Raw genomic sequence first — 9,416 nt, forward strand, 5'->3', positions numbered from 1 at the left:
AGTGGGAACTAACGAGCAAAGCAAATCCAGACTGGTATTAAGAAAAGGTGAGTTTGTCTATGTTGCCCCTGTGTGGCCAAATTCATGAACTACAATCTTACCGGGCCCTAATTCAGGGAAAGAACACTTTTCAGATAATTCAAAAATTTCAGGGGTTGTTGAATTCTTCAGCGATTCTTTTTTGAAGCTCCAAAAAAATTCTAGCTCCTAGAATTGTAGAATCATAGGTTTTATTTATGAAAGAGATTTTGAGAAACTGCCTGGGGTGCCAACTCCACCTTCAGGTCTCCTTATGTTCTGTCCAGTGTGGGAACCAGGGTGACATGGTCACACACATCGTTACCTGCCTTTGAAAAGCCTATCAGAAATGCTTTCAGGAGCCTAGGATTTTATATAAATGCTCTAAAAACATTCTTCCCGTGGCTCATTGTGGGTTGGGATAGTGACCTACCCCAGTGGAGAAGCAAATTATTTCCCTTCTGTCCACTTCTGTCTCTGAGTCTCGAGTGGAGACAGTGCTATTGTGGGAGGCCCTGCCTGGAGGCTGGGGAGAAATGTGTGGCTGGTTCAGCAGGAGGAGAAAACTGTAAGGAAAAATACTGACTTTTCCATTTAGATGTTCCACCCTTACCCCAGGTTCCGGTTGTATTGCTCCCCAAACGGATTCCCTTCCAGTCTCCCCCATGAGTGTCGACAGGGCTCCCAGCACCAAGTGTTAAAATCTTGGAGTCACCTTTGACTCCCGCTTCTCCTTCCTTACCTCATAGTCACTCAATCTCTGAGTCCTAGGAATCCTTCAAAGCTTTTTTCCTATTCATCGTTTTCTTTCTAGTCCTATCGCCTCCACTCTGGTTCATGTTCTCTTTGTCTTGTGCCTGGGCTCTTGTGAAAAGGGTTCTCCTGACCTGTCCTCCAGTCCCACCCCGAGAGGAGCTGGGACTAGAGCTCAGAGAAGTAGTCTGAGCTGGTGATGAACTTCCAGGTTGGCATCTGAAACCACAGAAATGGATGAGATTGTCTGGGGCAGGACTAAGGGGGAGCAGAGACCTTAAGGCCCAGTTCTTGCTAGGAGAAAATTTAGTGAAGAGGTGAAAGTCAAATGGTGGGGGATGAGTAAATTGGAAGTGAAGCCATGGAGGCAGCATGTGCCTATAAGCTTGGCTGAAAGGGGAATTGAGAGACGGGGCGTGAAAGAGGGGTTCGTGGGTCGAAAGAGGCTGTTTTGTCATTTGTTTAAGATGGTAGCTAGTGCGGCAGGTTTAAATGCACGTGGGAAGAATCCAGTCAAGAGGGAAGACGTGACCTTGGCGAGTGAATCCATCTCTCTGAGCTTGCATTTCCTAATCTAGGAGAGTGGTAGAGTACGTATTATCTGCTCTACCTATTTCACAGGGTACTGGGACGCCCACATTCAGTGACAGCTATGAAAATGCTATAGTTGTTATTTTTAGAAATGATAGGAATTAAATAGGGTAAGATTAGTAAGGAGAAATCACATATATATCTGTTATATAGATACAGTTTGTCAAGTGTTCACTGTCTGCCAAGAACTTTCATCCATCATCTAATTAATCCTCACAAGAATTCGGTGAGGTCGATGGTAGTATTCCTATTTTGTAGAAAGGAAAAGGAGACTTGAAGAAGGTAAACAATTTGTTCACAGCTGCCCAGGTGGTAAAGAGCAGAGCTGAATCCAGACCCATCATTGGCAGGGCTGGATGGTATGTAATGGGTTCTCTTCATTATGGATAATGGAATTAAATCACGTAATGTAAATTTACTATTAAAATAAATTTCATTTTAAAAGAATAGTATGGTTATAAGAGTTCTGAACAAAGAAAAAACTCATGGGCACAAAGACTAAATAATTGGGGTCCTTCTTCACCAGAGGACATCTATCTCTAGTTAAACCAGGTACCACTAAGTTTACTAAATGGACCACAGTTGAGGCCAAAAGAAAGAATTCAAACCATGCCCTTGACTTCAAAAGAAACTTTTATTCCATCCATGAAGGCACTGCTGGTTGTCCCCATTTCTTCTTTTATCACAGAATCCCTGAGTTTTAGCTGATCATAGGCTGCCCAAAATAAAGACCACATTTGCCAGTCTCCCTTGCAGGTGTGACCATGTGATTAAGTTCTGGGCAATGGTTGGTGAGTAGAGGTTATGTGTGCAGCTTCAGGATCATGCCCTTTAAGGAAATGGGCATGCCCTCCACTATTGCCTTTTCCACTTCCACCTGATGACGGAACCTGGAGCTGCCATCTTGGTCTGAGGTGCTGAGAATAGCTGAATACCACGAGAGATGAAGCCTGGGTCCCTAATGCCATCACGTCACCAAGCCAGCCCTAGAGATGCTCTGGACCTAGTTGAACTTTTACACAAGAGAGAAAGAAACACAAATGTATCAGGTTACTGCACTTGAGGCTTTTCTGTTACCATAGGCTAAACTTCATCCTAATATATCATCATTTAGCCTATTCTCTTTTATATACAAATTAAGGCAGAACCTCAATTTCCTCATCTATAAAATGGGGATAATTTACCTTACAGCATTGTTGGAGGACTAGAAATAAGACATGTAAATTTCCTTGCTCATGCTGAGGCTCTTGGCTGACAACCAATGGAAGGTATCATATGCTGTTGTAACTTTTAAAAATGGGTTTCTGAAGTAAAATAATGGTCGCTTTAAAATACTCCATGACCCCTCTGAAAAAATGTGGAGGGGAGAAGTGAAACAAAAACAGTAAAGTTGACAACTGACGTAAGCTGAAGCATGGGTATGCAGAGGTTAATTATACTGCTCTCTCTAATATGGTGTTTGAAAATGTTCATAGTGAAAAAGTTAAAATAAATAAAATCTTTCCAAAGAGGAAAAAAATAAATTCCTGGACACAATCCAAAGTGAATCTCCTCGGGAAAAATAAAACCGTATTAAATCCATTGAGAAATTAATTTGTGTACCCAAGAGGGAGGGCAGATGGGGAAGGCAGAAGAGTGTTCTTATTTTTCTGTTAAAGCACAGCAGCGGGCAGAGCCTCAGTGCCACAGAGGCCAGGCAGTTTCCATAGGCCCGGGCACTGCTGTCGGGCCTTCCGTAGCTCCCCAACATGGCTGCAGGAGTGGGCCGCAGGATGCTCCTTACAGCGCCTGCATGGAAGTGGAGCCTGCCCACCCCGAGTCAGCCCCAGGACTTCTCTGACTTTGGCCTTCTTGACTCACAGTCTTTCACCCCGACCTGTGCGTGAGCTCGCGGGTCCCGCACAGCCCATGAATAAGCTCTGAAGAAGCAGAGTGACTGTATGAACCTTGTCTTGCCATTGTTGACTTTCGCAATTCTAACAAATGTGATTATCTGCTCCCAGCCCACGCTAAGATGGAAGCATCAACTAGCAAGTGAGAGCAGGTTGCTACAGGCAGATTCATTGCTGGTAGCCAGAAGAACCTCTTAAAAAGAAAGAAACAAACAAAAAATGCCTAGCAAATGCAAGAACCCACAAAGCACAGGCATCTGTGGCCATTTACAGGACAGACACAAACAACCCTGCACACTTCACTGACTCCTCAGAGCGCCCCTTTGTTACCCAGCACGGCACAGTAATTATTGTCTATTTTGGCAAATCATGAAGAAAAGTCTAAATTATGTTCGGTATCCTGTATTTTATCTTTTCTGCTTTATCTCCCCAAACGCCCCCTGTACACAGTTGTATATCTTAGTTGCAGGTCCTGCTAGTTGTGGGATGTGGGATGCCGCCTCAACGTGGCCTGACGAGCAGTGCCATGTCCGTGCCCAGGATCCATGTCTGCGCCCAGGATCCGAACCCTGGGCCCCCACAGCAGAGCGCGCGAACTTAACCACTCGGCCACAGAGCTGGCCCCATGTATCTTGTATTTTAGAGAAAAAAAGCACAAGATATATTTCAGAAAAATTTCTATTCAAAATGTTTGCAATAAAATAATTGGGTGCTTCAAGATAAATTTCAGGAACATGAAAAATCAGCTTCGATTTCATTTTGTCAAGTTGCCAAGTTCCCTGTCTGTACCTGGGTGTTTACCACCCTGGCTCCTTCATAATGAAGAGCAGCAGTGTGGAACTGTCACTGGAGACCTCTGAACAAGGGCTCAAAAGCCCAAATGCCTACAGAGGCAAGGCAGAGAATGTGAGGGAAGCTGGTGGGATAGGGACTGTGGCAAAAAGGAGAACAAATGTCCCTCCCACGGGGAGCAGCTGCTATGCAGCTCAAAAATCTACTGCCACGCAGGAGAGGAAGCTTAATGTAGCCAGATCTTTCTCTTTCTCAAAGCAAAGGCAGAGAATGAACTATCTGAAAAGGAACTTAAGAAAATAATTCCATCTAATAGTATCAAAAAGAATAAAATATTTAGGAATGAACTTAACCAAGTAGGCGAAAGAACTGTACACTGAAAACTAGAAAACACTGCTGAAAGAAATTATAGGAGACAAATAAATGGAGAGATATCCTGTGTTCATGGATTGGAAGACAACATTGTTAAGATGTTAATACTACGCAAAGTGATCTACAGATTTAACGCAATCCCTATCAAAATCCCAATAGCGTTTAACACAGAAATAAAAAAAAAATCCATCTTAAAATTCATATGGAATCTCAAGGGACCCCGATGGTCAAAATAATCTTTAAAAAGAAGAACAAAGATGGAGGTCTCACGCTTCTCGATTTCCAAACTTATTACAAAGCTACAGTAATCAAAACAGTGTAGTACTGGCATAAAGACAGACATATGGACCAACGGAATAGAGTTGAAAGCCCAGAAATAAACATCACTGTGTTTATGGTCAAATGATCTTCAACAAGGGTACCAAGACCACTCAGTGGGGAAAGGACAGTCTCTTCAACAAATGGTGCTGGGAAAACTAGATAGCCACATGTAAAAGAATGAAGTTGGACCCTTTCCTTACACCATATATAAAAATTAATTCAAAATGGATCAAGGACCTGTACATAAGACCTAACTGTAAAACTCTTAGAAGAAAACCTAGGGGAAAAGCTTCATGACATTGGATTTGGCAATGATTTCTTGGATATGACATCAAAAGCAAGGGCAACACAAGTAAAAATAGATAAATTGGACTACACCAAAATAAAAAAATTTCTGTGCACCGAAATCAACAAAGCGAAGAGGCAACTTACAGAAAGGGAGAAAATATTTACAAATCATATATCTGATAAGGGGCTAATATCCAGAATATGTAAAGAACTTGTACAACTCAACAACAATGACAAAAAATAACCTGATTAAAAAATGGACAAAGGACTTGAATAGACATTTTTCCAAAGATAATACCCAAATGGCCAACAAGCATATGAATAAATGTTCAACATCACTAATTGTTTGGGAATTCAAATCAAAACCACAAAAAGATATCACCTTACACCCATTAAGATGCCTACTATAAGAAAAACAAGCGGTGGCCAGGATGTAGAGAAATTGGAACCCTTGTGCATTGTTGGTGGGAATGTAAAATGGTGCAGCTACTATACAAAACAGCATGGTTGTTCCTCAAAAAGTAAAAAGTAGAATTACCACATGAGCAAGAGATTCCACTTTTGGGTATATATCCAAAAGAATTGAAAGCAGGGTCCCAAAGAGATATTTGTATGCCCATGTTCATAGCATCATTGTTCACAACAGCCAAGAGGTGGGAGCCACCCAAGTGCCCATTGACAGATGAATGGATAAACAAAATGTGGTATCTACCTACAATGGAATATTATTGAGCTTTAGAGAGAAGAAGGAATCTCTAACACATGCTACAACATGGACGAACTTTGACGCCATTACACTAAGCGACATAAGCCAGTCACAAAAAGACAAATAGTGTTTGATTCCACTTATATAAGGTATCTAGAGTAGTCAAATTCATAGTGACAGAAGGTAGAATTGTGGTTGCCAGGGGCTGGGAGGAGGAGAGGAAGGGCGTGTTTTAAATGGATACAGAGTTTCAGTTTTGCACATTGAAAAGCTCTGCAGACTAGTTGCACAACAATGGGAATACAGTTAACACTCCCGAACTGTACACTTAAAAATGCTTAGGATGGTAAATTTTATGTTTATTTAGCACAATTTAAAAATTTTTTAATGAAAGAAAAAAAGCAAAGTAGAAATCTGATTTTTTATGTGAAATCTCCCAATTTGCAATTCTTGGCCACTGTCTTGAACTTGTAGTTGCCCATCTAATGGCGAGTCTCCCTCTTCCATAATAAATAGCCGAGCCCCAAATGCCTCTCAGTGACCATCCCTCCACCACGTGACTCGGGAACATCCTCATTGGTTTAAGTCAGTCACAGTGGTCTTACTCCCCTGGCCAGTGTTGAATTTAGAAGTGGGCATGTGACCCAGTTCTGGCCACTAAGGTGTGAGCAGAAGTCTTTTGGAGGGTTTTTGGAAAGGTTTCTTGGCTCTAAAAATGAGACATACTGGGGAGAAATGCCCCCATTCCATTTCTGGACGTTGGTTCATATCAGCATAAGATGTCTGGCGCTGCTGCAGTAATTTTCCAACCAAGATGCAGCCACAGGCAGGCCAGAAGATGGAAAGAACCTGGGGTCTTAATGTCGTTGGATCAGACATAGACTTCTTGCCTCCAAACTTTCTGTTACGTGAGATAATCCATCCCCTTATTGTTGAATCATTTTGAGCTGCATTTTAAAAGTTGCAGCTTAGAAGATCATAAATGATACAGAGGGGGAAAAACAAGCCTCTGGATCAAAATAAAAGAGGTCTGCAGCCAAATCTGACCCAAAGGCTGGCAATTTACTACCTGAGCCTTTCTCTAGTCACTTGCATTAGCAGCATTTCTTATGGAAGCTCTCCCCGCATTACTCAAACCAACTCAGAGCCCCTACTCTCCTCTTTTCAATTGTTTAGGCCTCCAAGAAGGCCCAAGCCATCACTGAGTCCCTCATCAAGCATCAGACTACAGCGATTTCCTCAAAGATTTCCTTGGTAACTCTGCTGAACAAACTCTATGCCTGCATCCCTGGTTGCCTAGTTCCTATTGGAAACGGTTCTTGCTACTGCCGGCTCTACGAGTATTGCATTCAGCAGCCATCCTCCTTATCCCTCTAATATTCTTTCATATGAAATCTGCCTTGTCTGATATTAACATAGCCACTCCAGCCTTCTTTGATTTGTGTTAGCATGGTATACCTTTTTCTGTCCTTTTATGTTTAACTTATTTGTATGCTTATATTTAAAGTAGGTTCCTTTTAGGAATATAGTTGGCTCTTGCTTTCTTATCGAATCTAACAGTCTCTGCCTTTTATTTGCACTAGCCACTTTCTGGTCAACTGCTTTAAAAAGAAGGAGAAGGGGAAGAGGAAGGGGCTGTTCTTTCTGCACCCAGAAAATTTTTTTCCCTAACATAACATTTAAAAAATAGTTGTCTGGGTACTGGCCCATTTGCATAGTGGTTAAGTTCACATGCTCCACTTCAACAGCCCTGGCTTTGTGCGTTCGGATCCCAGGCGTGGACCTGGCACCACCTGTCAAGCCATGCTGTGGTGGTGTCCCACATAAAATGAAGAAGATTGGCACAGATGTTAGCTCAGGGACAATCTTCCTCAAGCAAAAAGAGGAAGATTGGCAATGCTTGTTAGCTCAGGGCTAATCTTCCTCTCTCTCTCTCTCTCTCACACACACACACACACACAAGTCTGTCATTCCTTACATAAATTTACATGGTGATAGCAGGGGTGTGTGGAAATGTGGCAGTACCCGGAAAGGATGCCTAGGGTATGGGATGGGGCAAGTTAGAGATAGTGAGAACTACCAGTAGACTTCTGCTATAGTTTATACAGAGGACCTAACTTCAGGGTCCTCTGAAGAAGGCCCTTTCTACTGAAAGAAGAAACAGAAGTTGGTGACAGATTAGTTATAGTCACCAAGATTTCTCTTTCCCAGTCTGGTCTCTGGGCAAGTCTTAGTCACCCTCTTTACCGAAATTATGCAAAGAATGAAAAAAGTTCAGAGTGTCTGAGCTGGTAAGAACTTGGAGCATTTAGTTCAATCTTTCCTTTTATAGTTGAGGAAAAGAAAGTGAGAAAAGTGTAATAATATGCCCCAGGTCATGCCCCTGGCTAGTAACGGAGCGTAGAATAAAGCCAACTCCTTCCCGGATTTCCAGAAAGACTGGAGAAACTTATTGGTTTAATGTTAACCTTTGTATTCTACTTAAAGAAAAAAAAGATACATTTAATTTCTACTTTTCATCCTTGTTTTGATTTGTAGCCCTACTTAGTCTGAGAAAAGCAACAACAACAAAACAAGGAAAATCTTATGAGAACAGAATGAAACACATAGATGGCAAAACAGATAGATTCACAGAGCAACTGGGACACATACATAAGAGAACACAGTGAAAGAAAATGAGACTGGAAGAGACAAGATTTTCCAAGGAGGTGCCTGGACTGGGGGATTGTTAGCTCCATCTTGTGGCCTTTTCAGAGATTGCCTCTCAGCTTAATTTTTCAACCAGTCCATCACTCCGGACCTGAGTACTTGTTGAGTGCATGGATCTGGAACAGTGAGTCTCAAACTTTAGTGTGCCTGAGAATCACCTGAAGAGCGGGTGAAAATGCAGATTCCTGGGTCTTTCTGCAAGAAAGAGGAACAGATGGAAGTTGGCCCAGGAAATGTACTTTTAGAAAGCATCCCAGATGACTGCAGGAGGACCGTGAATCATGTATAAGAAACACTGCAGAAGGCAGTAAGAATTAGTGATATTCATCCCCTTGGCAATGTGGGGAACCGACTATTCTGAGGAAAAGTTTGGAAGGAAATTGTCAAGAACTATAAAGGGTCTGAGAGTTTAGCCTACTTGCAAACTAACAAGTTAGCTTTGCCACAGTTTCATGAGTGCTGGTAGATGAGACTTTTGGGTCAGAGACAAAGGACAGTTTATTACTAACAGTGATAACAGTAGTCAGAGAATCATCACTTGGGCCAGTTTCCTGAGCCCCAATTCCCATAAGCCTAAGCGATTACGGCAGAGTAGGTTGCACTACAAGAGAGCAACTCAGAGCTTAGGGAACCTGAGTCTTTTATAATGGAGATTAAATCGGCCAGACCTTTGCCTGGATGAAGACATTATTTCTGCCTTCCAAGGCTATTTACCATAGAAACATCCTTGAAAAGATAGTCCAAAAAGGGCAGTCAGTGTCTCGGCTCACGTATAGAAGCGTCTTCCAACAGAAACCAGGAACGGAAGTGTGTCAGGGGAAAGGAATCCTACATTTGAAGGCCGCAAAGTGCTCAAACTGAGGCAGGAATGGGGAGCCGGGGAGGCTCAGGCCTGGCAGGAATCCAGCCTGGATTCTGTTCCTATAGCCAACTTTGCAGAAGTCCTTAGTCTCTCTGTTTTAATGAGGACCCGC

This window comes from Equus quagga, chromosome 3 (genome assembly GCF_021613505.1).
Source record: "Equus quagga isolate Etosha38 chromosome 3, UCLA_HA_Equagga_1.0, whole genome shotgun sequence".
Classification (NCBI taxonomy): Eukaryota; Metazoa; Chordata; class Mammalia; order Perissodactyla; family Equidae; genus Equus; species Equus quagga.